This window comes from Heloderma suspectum, chromosome 1 (assembly GCF_057233095.1).
Source record: "Heloderma suspectum isolate Gila_16-S chromosome 1, 16-S_ref, whole genome shotgun sequence".
Classification (NCBI taxonomy): domain Eukaryota; kingdom Metazoa; phylum Chordata; class Lepidosauria; order Squamata; family Helodermatidae; genus Heloderma; species Heloderma suspectum.
The window spans coordinates 294213340-294224124 of NC_139458.1; the positions used below are offsets into that span (position 1 = coordinate 294213340).

A 10785-nucleotide genomic window follows, 5' to 3' on the forward strand; every position below is an offset into this window, starting at 1 on the left:
TGGCATTTGCATGGTAGAGGCTAGAGCTGAGGGCAAACAGCCTCTCAAAATTCTCCAGCCTGTGGGTAAGGAAATTAGGGGGACATTTTCACCGAATTTTTCCTAGGGGAAGAGAAATTCTCCAACAGTTTCTTACAGGTAAGGCTCACTATTGCCAGGGGTTGTAGCACCGTTTCTTTTTTTCCCTAAGGGTTTTTGGTTTATTGCACTGTTTCTGCAGGCAGCAACAGCAGCAACTGTGTTGAGGCTTCCACTCTTCTGAGGCAGAATTTTGAATTTCTTTTGGTGGTATTTTTGAGCTTACCTAATCACTACAAGGTGGCCAAGGGTGCTGTGTGTGTTTTCTCTCTCTATTACACATCTTTCCATTGCCCTACAGCCTCCCAGGCCACCTGCCATTCTTTAGGGATGGCCGCGAAATCCGCCATGGACTCAAATGAGGCCGAATTCCAGTGAATTTGGCCCCCCAGAGCCCATGGCAGAACGAATGTACCTACCCCTGCCACCCCGAACACAACAGCCAAATCTCCCCTCCTGGCCGATTCTGTTCCACTGTCCTGAGTGGAACCAGGAAGTCATCGGACGCAAATGGCATCCACTACACCATTTGCGTCCCCGTTTCTTCTCGCAATAGGCTATGCATCTTTATTTACATAGATACTTATGTAGCGTGAAAAAACGGACGCAAACGGCGTAGTGGACGCCATTTGCGTCCCTGTTGTGTTTTTTTCACGTGATAGGCTACATAAGTATCTATGTAAATAAAGATGCGTAGCCTATCGCGAGAAGAAAAGAGGGTGCAAATGGCGTAGCGGATGCCATTTCCATCCGGATCACTTCCTCATTCCACTCAGACAGCGATACGGACCACAATGGTGGCCGTATCGCTTGCGGAACGGAGGCAGCCAGCAAGGATTCCGGGGAGGAGGAATGGATTGTCTCCCCTGCCCTGCGGACCCCTGGTGGACTGGAGGTAAGGGATTATGTACATCCCTACCATTCTTGAACTGAAAAAGCCCCTTGGGAGGAATTGCCTCATGGTGTTTTCCTCAAAATGGCTTTAATTGGAGTGTGGGAAGCTGAGGAGTCTACAGGCTGCCACAGAGATCATTGTACAAAGAATCTCTGTACACTCCATGGCAACCTCATAAGTAAAGTAAGCACAAGAATCCCAAACCTAACCCATGAGAATTTCTCCAAAATTTCTTCTCCTTTGAATTTCTTTTTGAAAGCAATTTCTTTTCTATCAAATTGAGTAAGAATGGTTGAAAACAATGTGGGAGAATGTTTTTGGCTCAGCACTAGTAGAGGCAAAGGGGCATACCACATCCCTCCTCCACACACACACACACACACACAAAGACCAAATTATGTATGAACTAAGACAGTCTTGTGCACAGTGTAGAAATGTGATGAATACATGAATACTTACATACATCTCATTTAAGGATTAATAAAAATTACACAGTGCCATTTTGTTCTGTTTTTTAGCTGAGCTCAGCCCTATAAATAAAATAACACAGACTTGTTTCCACTCTAAATAGCATCTCTCTTGAACATAGGGACATAAGAAGAGCCATGCCAGATCAGAGCAAAGACCTATCTCATCCAGCATTCTGTTTCCACAGAGGTCAACCAGATTCCTGTGGGAAGCCCACAAGTAGGACATTAGCACTCTCCTACTTGTGTTCCCCAGCAACTGGTATACAGAAGCATAGTACCCATTGATGGCCTTATGCTTCATTACTTTGGAGAGCCAGCGTGGTGTAGTGGCAAGAGCGTTGGACTGGGAGTTGGGAGATCCGGGTTCTAGTCCCCACTCAGCCATGGAAGCTCACTGGGTGACTTTGGGCCAGTCACTGACTCTCAGCCCAACCCACCTCACAGAGTTGTTGTTGTGAGGATAAAATGGAGGAGGAAGAGGATTATGTACACCGCCTCGGGTTCCTTAAGGAGGAAAAAAGGCAGAATATAAATGTAATAAATACATACATAATTTGTCTTAGTCCCTTTTAAAACGATCTGAGTTGGTGGCCTTAACTACATCTTGTGGTAGCAAATTCCAGAGTTGAACTATGCAGTATGTGAAGAAGTACTTCCTTTTATCTGCCCTGAATCTCCCACCATTCAGCGTCATTGGGTGACCCCAGGTTCTAGTACTTTCTCCCCACTTTCTCCACACCATACATAATTTTAACATAATTTAATGCCCCTGCCTTACTTGGCTTTTTCCTAATATAAAAAGCCCTGAACTTTGTAACCTTTCCTCCTAGGGAGTTGCTCCAGCTCCTTGATAATTTTGGTTGCCTTTTTCTGCACCTTTTTCTAGGGATGTACAAAAGTCACTTACTGTTTCACAGATCTGCTTCGCGGTGGGGGGGGAGGTGCTCCGTCCCTCCCCCCAGAATCCTCGACGAGGGGGGAGGCGCTCCGTCCCTCCCCCCGGAATCCTGCCTGGCCGGCTCTGCTCCACGGGGATTCCGCAGAGCCTCCAGCCGGCTCCGCCTGCAGCTGGACTTCCGGCCGCTGGGCAGCAGGGATGCAAATGGTGGCAGCCGTAGCTGCCGCCGTTTGCATCCCTGTACTTAACCGTGATAGGCTACATAAATATTTACATAGCCTATCATGGCAAAGTAAAAAAAAAAACGCATACACAAATGGCGGAGGCTACGGCGGCCGCCATTGGCATTCGCTATTTTTCGCCGTTCTAGCCTACGTAAATATTTACATAGGCTAGAACGGCTAAAAATAGTGAACGCAAATGGCGGCTGCCATACTGCCGCCATTTGCATACGCTGTGCCCAGCCGCGGCCGGCCAGGAGACCAGCCGCCGCCCCCGCTGCCCCCGCCGCCGCCCCCTGCCACCGCAACTGCCACCCCGCCCCCGCTACCGCAACTGCCACCCCCGGCACTGCAACTGCCGCCCCCGCTACTGCCCCCGCTGCACCTGCCGCCCCCGCTGCTGCACAACCTCACTGCTCACCTGTAACTCCAGATCATTTTTGAATGAATTGAAAAAGCATCAGTCCCACTACTGATCCCTAGGGGACTCCACCATTTACAATACATCCCTCCTTTGAGAGCACCGAAATTATGGACCACAGTGAAATAGGCAAAATCATGGGCCAAAATGGAACCTCTTTTTCTAATATGTTAACACCCTTGATTTAAAAGCAAATCTACAGCAGCTCTGGTGGAGTCAGATGAATCTCAAAATCTGGCAGCCATTACTGGCCATAACAAATCTTGTCTAGCCAATCCCTCTGTATTCCACAATGAATATCCATTTCCAAAGGTACGGAAACATAGCAGAATGTGCCAGTAGTATTGGTTTACCTCATTCATATAAATGTGGTGGATTTCCTCTCTTCTATCAATTTAGGAATTCTAAGCACTCTTTACCCACTTGCATCTTTTCTAGGAGAATAACATAGGCTGATAGATTACAAATTTGTGTTAAATCACTAACTTCAAAGATGTGACACAACATTTTTTGTATTTATTTTTTGGGAAAGAAGACGTTCCAGTACAGATCTATATCATGGCATATCACACTTTATTCCTGCAGAGTAGACAAGAAGGAAGGCAAGGGAGGTTAATGATTTTTAAATGATCCTGGTCCTTAGAGAAAAGGGCAAATTCCTCATCGCTATCAGAAGGAACAATCTGAAGTGTCTCTTCTTCTTCTTTTAATGACTTGATGTAAAGTGATCAAAAGATTCTGGGACATCATCCTTTTTTTCCTGCATAGAAAGAATCCCTTGTAAACTAACCAAGGTTCAGAATGACTGGCACTGTTATTTCCAAGTTCTATAATTGCCGATGTCCTCACAACTGCAAGTTCCAGATCTCAGGATCTTAGTACAGACCACAAGTCATGATCCACAGTCCCATGCATGTTGTTCTCATCTATCGGGGAAATGCTTCATTTGCACTTGCTCATTTCACACCCTGCATAAGGGTTTCCCTAAAATAGCAAATAATTGAGGCCCCTTTGACATGATCATAGTTAGGGACAGGGATAGACAGACCCATCTCTGTCTGTGGTGAGGGGAGCTCAGCGAGCTGCCCCACATCTCATGTGTCTTGGACCTGCTCAGTGAACCTCCCTGCTTGCCCTACCCACTTGTTGAGCTGCATGAGATGCCCCTCCTCTCCACACTGATGCCAGGGACTCTGCAATCAAGCCCTTGTGCTTTATGCGCACAAGGGCTTGACTGCCGAGTCCTCAGTGCAGTGTGCCCCCAGGGCTCTTGCCCTGGCATTCTTGGGAGAAGGCCAGGGCAAGAGTGCTGGGGTGCCACCGAGGCCCTTCCTCCCCACATCAGCTGCCTGCCAAGGGCTTCCTTAACAACCAGCACAGCCAGGACAGGCCTCGGCACAGCCAACCCCTAGTGCTCTCACCCTGGCCTCCTCCCGAGGAAGGAAGGAAGGAAGGAAGGAAGGAAGGAAGGAAGGAAGGAAGGAAGGAAGGAAGGAAGCCCTTGACAGCCAGCACAGCCAGGACAGGCCTCGGCACAGCCAGCCCCTAGTGCTCTCACCCTGGCCTCCTCTAGAGGAGGAAAGAAGCCCTTGACAGCCAGCAGAGGCAGGACAGGTCCCAGCGCAGCCAGCCCCCAGTGGTCTTGCCCTGGACTCCTCCCGAGAGCACTAGAGAGTTGCGGTGGCTGGGTGCATCAGCACCCCTGGGCTCAGCAAGCAGGGTCCAGGAGGCCAGACAGGGGGGATGCTGTCAGACTCCACCCCTTTTTCAGACTCCCACACCATCCCTAGTTAGGGTCATAGGAGTTGCCATAGCATGGGCTACTCCTGCACCTCTGACTGGTGAGTGGAACGTACAGTGCAGCTCCCATTCAAGTGTTGTTCCAGTTTCCAAGAGAGGCAGTGCTGGCATGGGAAGGAGCCATGTTATGGCATCTCCCTCATGTGGCCTAGAACTTCCACATTTACTGAAGTGGCGTGGGAAAGATGTATACTCCAGGATACACTACAATTATCCCTATTCACCATGGGCATTCCCATTGTCTAGTCCCTCCCCTAGGGATGTTGGAGAAATCCGCAATGGAATCAAATGAGTTTGGATTTCTGTGAATCCACCCTGCGCATTTTGCTTTTCCTGAGCTGCATGGATTCCGCAGACTTGCAGTCCAGCTTAAAAAAAAAACAAAACTTTCTGGAATTTCAAGCAAATTTTAAACAAAAAAATGCATACATATTTCCCCCATAGGCTAAAGCATGAAAACACACATTTTAGGAGGATTTGCACATTTAGGGGGCAATTTGCACATTTGGGGAGGATTTGCACATTTTGAAAGTGTGAACTTGCACGAATGTGCATTTGCACACATTAGAAAATTTAGAAAAAATCCAGTTCCATCAATGAGCAGACAATGGAATAAAAGGCACCTGACAATCTGAGAAATGCAGACAAAATCCATACATCCCTACCCTTTCCTAAATAAATTATTGTCTCTTATTTTGCCCATGTTTTATTTTTGCATTTGGGGATGGCTCACTAAGGTCTTGCTAGTGCAAGATGCTAGCATCATTATTCAGGGTTTAGCTTCCTCTGCAGGTTCCCTACAAGTTAAATGTCTGAGGGGGAGGTAGCTGCGTCTTGTCTCCAATGCACATGCACAGAAATGCCTGAATATGAACACTGAAGGCATCATGCACTGCACACTCTGTAATTTCCCACACTGCAGCTGCTCAACTGCATTTTGACCGGTGACAGAATAGCATCAGATAATTATGTTTTTCCTAAAATATCTTTTACCTAAAGGACAAATGGCATCCTTTTAGATCCATGGAGGACAAGCTATTGCAGAATAAATTAATACAGTAGGCTTCCCCAGCCTGGTGCCCTCCAAATGTGTTGGACTGCAACTCCCATAATTCTAAGCCAGGCATTGGCCAGCTGGATGGGGATTGTGGGAGTTGCAGTCCAACACATCTGGAGGGCACCAGGTTGGGGGAGGCTAGAATACAGAATAAAACAGAGAGAGTAGAGGTTTCAGCAATGTGTATTTGGGGGTGAGGCTTAGGCAGTGATTTTTAGAATGAGAATAGGGGTACTGTAACTAGGGATGGACGAGCTCCCCAGTGTCCTCCTCATGAGCCACTTGCTGGACTCCTGACACTTGCCTGACCCTGGTGGGCATGTGGGGTGAGTCACCAGATGGTCTGTGGGCACCCAGTGAGAGCTAATTAGATGGTTTACACTTGCAATTTGCACAAATTGAACTATTAACAGCTGCAATTTTGTGTAAAATCATGATTTCTGTAAATAGCTTACCTGCGATTTTGTGCAAAATAGTGGCTCATGGAAAAGCAGAAAAATGCAAGCTTGCCCAGCTTGGCATGCACCGTGTCAGGCAAGCTCAGGGATCCATGAGTTGACATCTGGGGGTCCGCGTCTGAGCTGGTGAAAACCTGCCAAGCTCCACCCCCAAACTGGATTCCTCTGACATCCCTAAATGCAAGCATGTCTTATGTGGAATGTTGTAGGGTATGCTCCAATGCCTCTTTTTCCAAATGGATGGTATCTGAAAAAGCACATTGACTGGATCATGATCACTGACTTAAACAATTTGAATGACATGTTCTAGTCATATAATGCAGCATTTGAAGTTACAATGAGAAACACACACACACACACACAGCACCCTTGGCCACCTCTTAGTAATTAGGTAAGCTCAAAAAACCATGAAAATAAATTCAAAATAAGTTATAAAATGCCCTAAGAATGAGGCGGAAAAATGGAGGTCTCTTTAATGAGAGAAGAAAAATTTCAGGATATTGGATGACAGATTTTGGCACAGTACTAACTTCACCTCTTCCCTGGAGCTAGATACAACACTCCCCCCCACTCCCCGCATATGTCCCGGCTGTGGGCTGCTAAGGTTTGGAGGTGCCGAGATAATGATAAGCCAGACCCAGGTTTGCTTACAAGGAGAATTTATTGAGACAGCACACAGGCATACCCAGTGGTTGGATCAGACAGCTCTCTGAACCCAAAGCCATGGGGTAAAATGGGTTTTATACCATACATGTCAGCAGTGAGGCAGCATGACAGCAGCAAGCATTAACTAGTGTTCATTTGCAACTTTCCCAGCATAGGCTAACAGCACTTGTTCAGAGGGAAAACAATCAGAACTTTCCTAGCACAGACACCTGTAACTCGGCATAAACATAGCCTCACTTCTCAGGCACATCCTAGGCCCTGATAAGATACTAGGCTTCGTTAGCATGGAATGTGCTGAGGCCGCACTTTTGACCTTTGACTCATCTCACATGCTCAGAGGCCCACTAGCAAGGAAATTGTGCTTATAATGAACCTAAGCAAAACATTATGGATCTCTAGGCCCCTCTAAAACTACAGGTGACTTGGTTGCACTCCTGGGGCCATTACACTCCAGCCCCAGATGATCAAAGGACGATACCAGTCTGCGCGTCACAATCTCTTCTTACCCAGAGGGCCGGATCTTCCTTGCCCTGTCATTTGATCACCAGGGGATTGATAACTGCTTTACTGTATATTTTAAAATGTGACGGCCATATGAGGAAGCACACAAAGCCAAAGAACTACCTATGATAGTCATGGTTACTGCAACCTCTTGCTTCCACCACCACCTACCCCTGATTCCTTGAAACCAGTCTGAAATCAGTCTGAAGGGGGAGTCTTCTTCTAAGTGATGCATTTTCTCACTTTGTGCATACAAAGCCCTTTCACTGAGATTTATCACACTCTGCTTGTCAGGAATGTACACACAGCATTCTTGCTGCAACATGGCACAAATACCATCCTGGGCCGCTGTAAGCATATCTAAGGCCAGGCAGTTCTGCAAAACAGCAGTTCTCATGCCTGTCATCTCTATCCCAATGGCTTCTAATGCCTCAGCAGTGCTGTTCAATGCCATGCCCATTGCTTTTGCAAAAATATTCACTTCGTACATTATTGTGGCTACCCCACCCCCAGGCAATAAGCTCCAGGCATAATCAGCCAAACTGAAGATGTCTCATTGGCATCTCACCTTCTAGGCTTTGTAATTACCTATTGCAGGGCTCTCGAAGATATTCACAAACCTGTGGGGATCCCACAGCAGTCCCAGGGAGCATCTTCCAATCTTCCCTGGGGGCAACCATGGCCACACTTTTTCTCCACAGATCCAATAACTACTATTAGGGGCAGCTCAGGTAACGCCAGGACACTCTTTCTAATTTGTGCATTGTTGAAAGCGTGGTGCTACCCTGTTGTGTCTCACTTGTTCCCAACACACTAATGGCTATGGTGGGGCATACACCTTTTAATGGGGTAAGCCATCTTATCTCATCCTGTAAATGCTCAAATCTTTCTCCAATTCACATGGATTTGTTTGCCTTCTGCGTGTTGACTCTGAAGGCTCTGTCCCAGGTGGCACTAACATCAAACCATTGAGAACCACGCTCAGTATCATTTGGAATTGTAACTGACATTAAAGACATTTGCAGGTATCATGTAGTATTTATAAAATCATAAAATGCACACAACAAACTTTCATTGCAATCTAACACCATGAGTGGAAGACCTCTTGCGTGGTGAGGCATGATGGAGCACATCTAACAATCACACTGCTCTTCCAGGCTATATGGTCAGGAACCATCAAGATCAAAGGAAGGACATACTCACATATGCAAGGAGTTCTAGGCCACAGCTTTCGCATCAGCAACTCCACACTGCATGAGTTCTGGCAGAGGGAAGTCCAAAAGTTATATATCAAATGCAGCCTGCCATGCACTGAGCTGACTACAAACACAGACACGCACTCTACAGCAATGAGAGTTCAAGTCTATGAAAAGGCTCACAGTACTTTCCATGACAAGTCTTTAACAGTACAAAGTTCCAGTCCATGTGCAGAGTGCCTCTCAAAAGCCCAGATGATGATGGATCCAAACAGAGGAGGCTTTGGGCAATGAAGACGAGATGTTCCCAGCAAAGGCTCCCCGCCTCTGCATCAGCTTAAGGGGGAAGGTGTGACCATACACCTAGGGATGGACGAAAGTCACTTACCTGATCCTGAAGCTTGCTTCGCAGTGGGGGGGAGGCGCCCCGTCCCTCCCCACCAAAATTCTGGCCGGGGGGGAGGCGCCCCGTCCCTCCGGCCGCGAAACGTTGTCTCCTGCCGAGACGCAAATGGTGGCGGCCATAGCCGCTGTTTGCGTCCCTGCAGTCAGCCGTGATAGGCTATGTAAATGTTTACATAGCCTATCATGGCTGACTTAAAAAAAAAAAGCGCATACGAAAATGGCAGCGCCCATGGGCGCCGCCATTTGCATATGTGCTTTTTTTTTTCTTTTTCAAAGTCAGCCGTGATAGGCTACGTAAACATTTACATAGCCTATCACGGTGTTTTTTTAAAATCTAGTTGTGATAGGCTACGTAAATCTTTACGTAGCCTATCACGTTTGCTTGTGTTTTTTTTACTTGGAAATGGCGGTGGCGGTGGACGGTCAGAAGACCGGCCGCCGAACCGCCACCGAACCGCTGCCGCCGCCAGGGACATTCGACCAAGGTGAGTCCCATCACGGGGGGGGGGCGGGGGGCAGACCGTTTCTCCACCAATTTCGGGGGGCCGAATGCACTGGCATTCGGCCTCCCCGAGATTCGTGGAGAAATTCTCTAACATCCCTACATACACCCCTTCCAGATCCCCTTGACAGACAAGGGCCTTTAGCCTTTCAGCAAGGCTTCTGTCTAAACAGAGCAGCACTGCTCAGCTCTCTAGCAGTGATGCTTCAACCTGGGCAACTTTTCTGCAAATACCACTCTGCCTCTGTCAGGTTCTCACAGACATCTTCCAGCCTCCCTGACCGCCGAGGCTAGACCAGCGACAGACAGGGAGTTGGGCGACTCCCCCTGGCTCTGCTCTGAGAACTCTGACAAATACAAGCTCACACAGACTCTGACATTTCAGAAACTGAATAGGCCCAAACTCTTCTAGGCTACTTCTAATTAAATCATGGCTGTAACTTACAAGGCCTCACTGCATTACTGATGCTGGGCCTTGACATTATTTTCGTTCTCATAACACTTCTTCACTCTAAAAATTTACTCCCCTCCCCTCACACTGTCCCAGCTTGGTTGCTCGGAGATTGCTGAGGGGAAGCAACTGTCTAACCTAGGGAGCTTGCAAAAACATTGCCAGTGCTTCTGAGCTTTCAGTGGGTCTACTTGGAAATCTAAATCTATGCTATTTCAAACACATTAAAAACAACAAAACCATCTCTTTTGCAAAGGGAAAAGGAGAGATAATAGGCTATGATCCCCTACCCTTTGCAAAAGTAAATCTACAGTTACAGGGCAGCTTTGAACTGCGCGGCTCTAACAGCAAGGGAACAACAATTGAATTTTTCAGTGCTTCTCAAACAAGGACTAAGAAAACTGAGGCTTGAGTGAGGGGAAAACTTTTGGGGCTATCCATCACTAGGCAGGCTAGCCAGGGATTCACAACATGACCACCACCCCTTCTTCTCCCTCAACTTGGCACACAGAAACAAAGTGCCGAAACTCATGATGCTGCGGGGAGATGGGGGTCACCTTGTACTTGCATTCTTCACGCAGCCATCAATCTTCTTCGGGAGGCGGGTGGGGTGATTTGCAGGGCTTGAAAGTAAAGCTTCACAGTTTGTTTGTATTTGTAAATCCCGGGTTCGACACAAGACACGATGAGGTACAGGGCAACAGAATCTTTGCTTTGTCAGGGGTGACAAATGACTCAGGTCAGGGTTTTCTTCTGCTTGGGTCTC

At 47.5% G+C, this 10785-nt stretch overlaps 1 long non-coding RNA gene across 1 annotated transcript; it reads right to left on the reverse strand.

Annotated features, from left to right (window-relative positions):
- Positions 1-3478: 3478 nt before the first annotated feature.
- LOC146359234 (uncharacterized) lies at positions 3479-10081 on the reverse strand. Its single transcript, XR_014787217.1, has 4 exons — positions 10014-10081; positions 8669-8726; positions 6296-6545; positions 3479-3743 (listed from the first exon to the last, which is right to left on the reverse strand). It is a non-coding gene; the product is annotated as an uncharacterized LOC146359234 (long non-coding RNA).
- Positions 10082-10785: the final 704 nt, after the last annotated feature.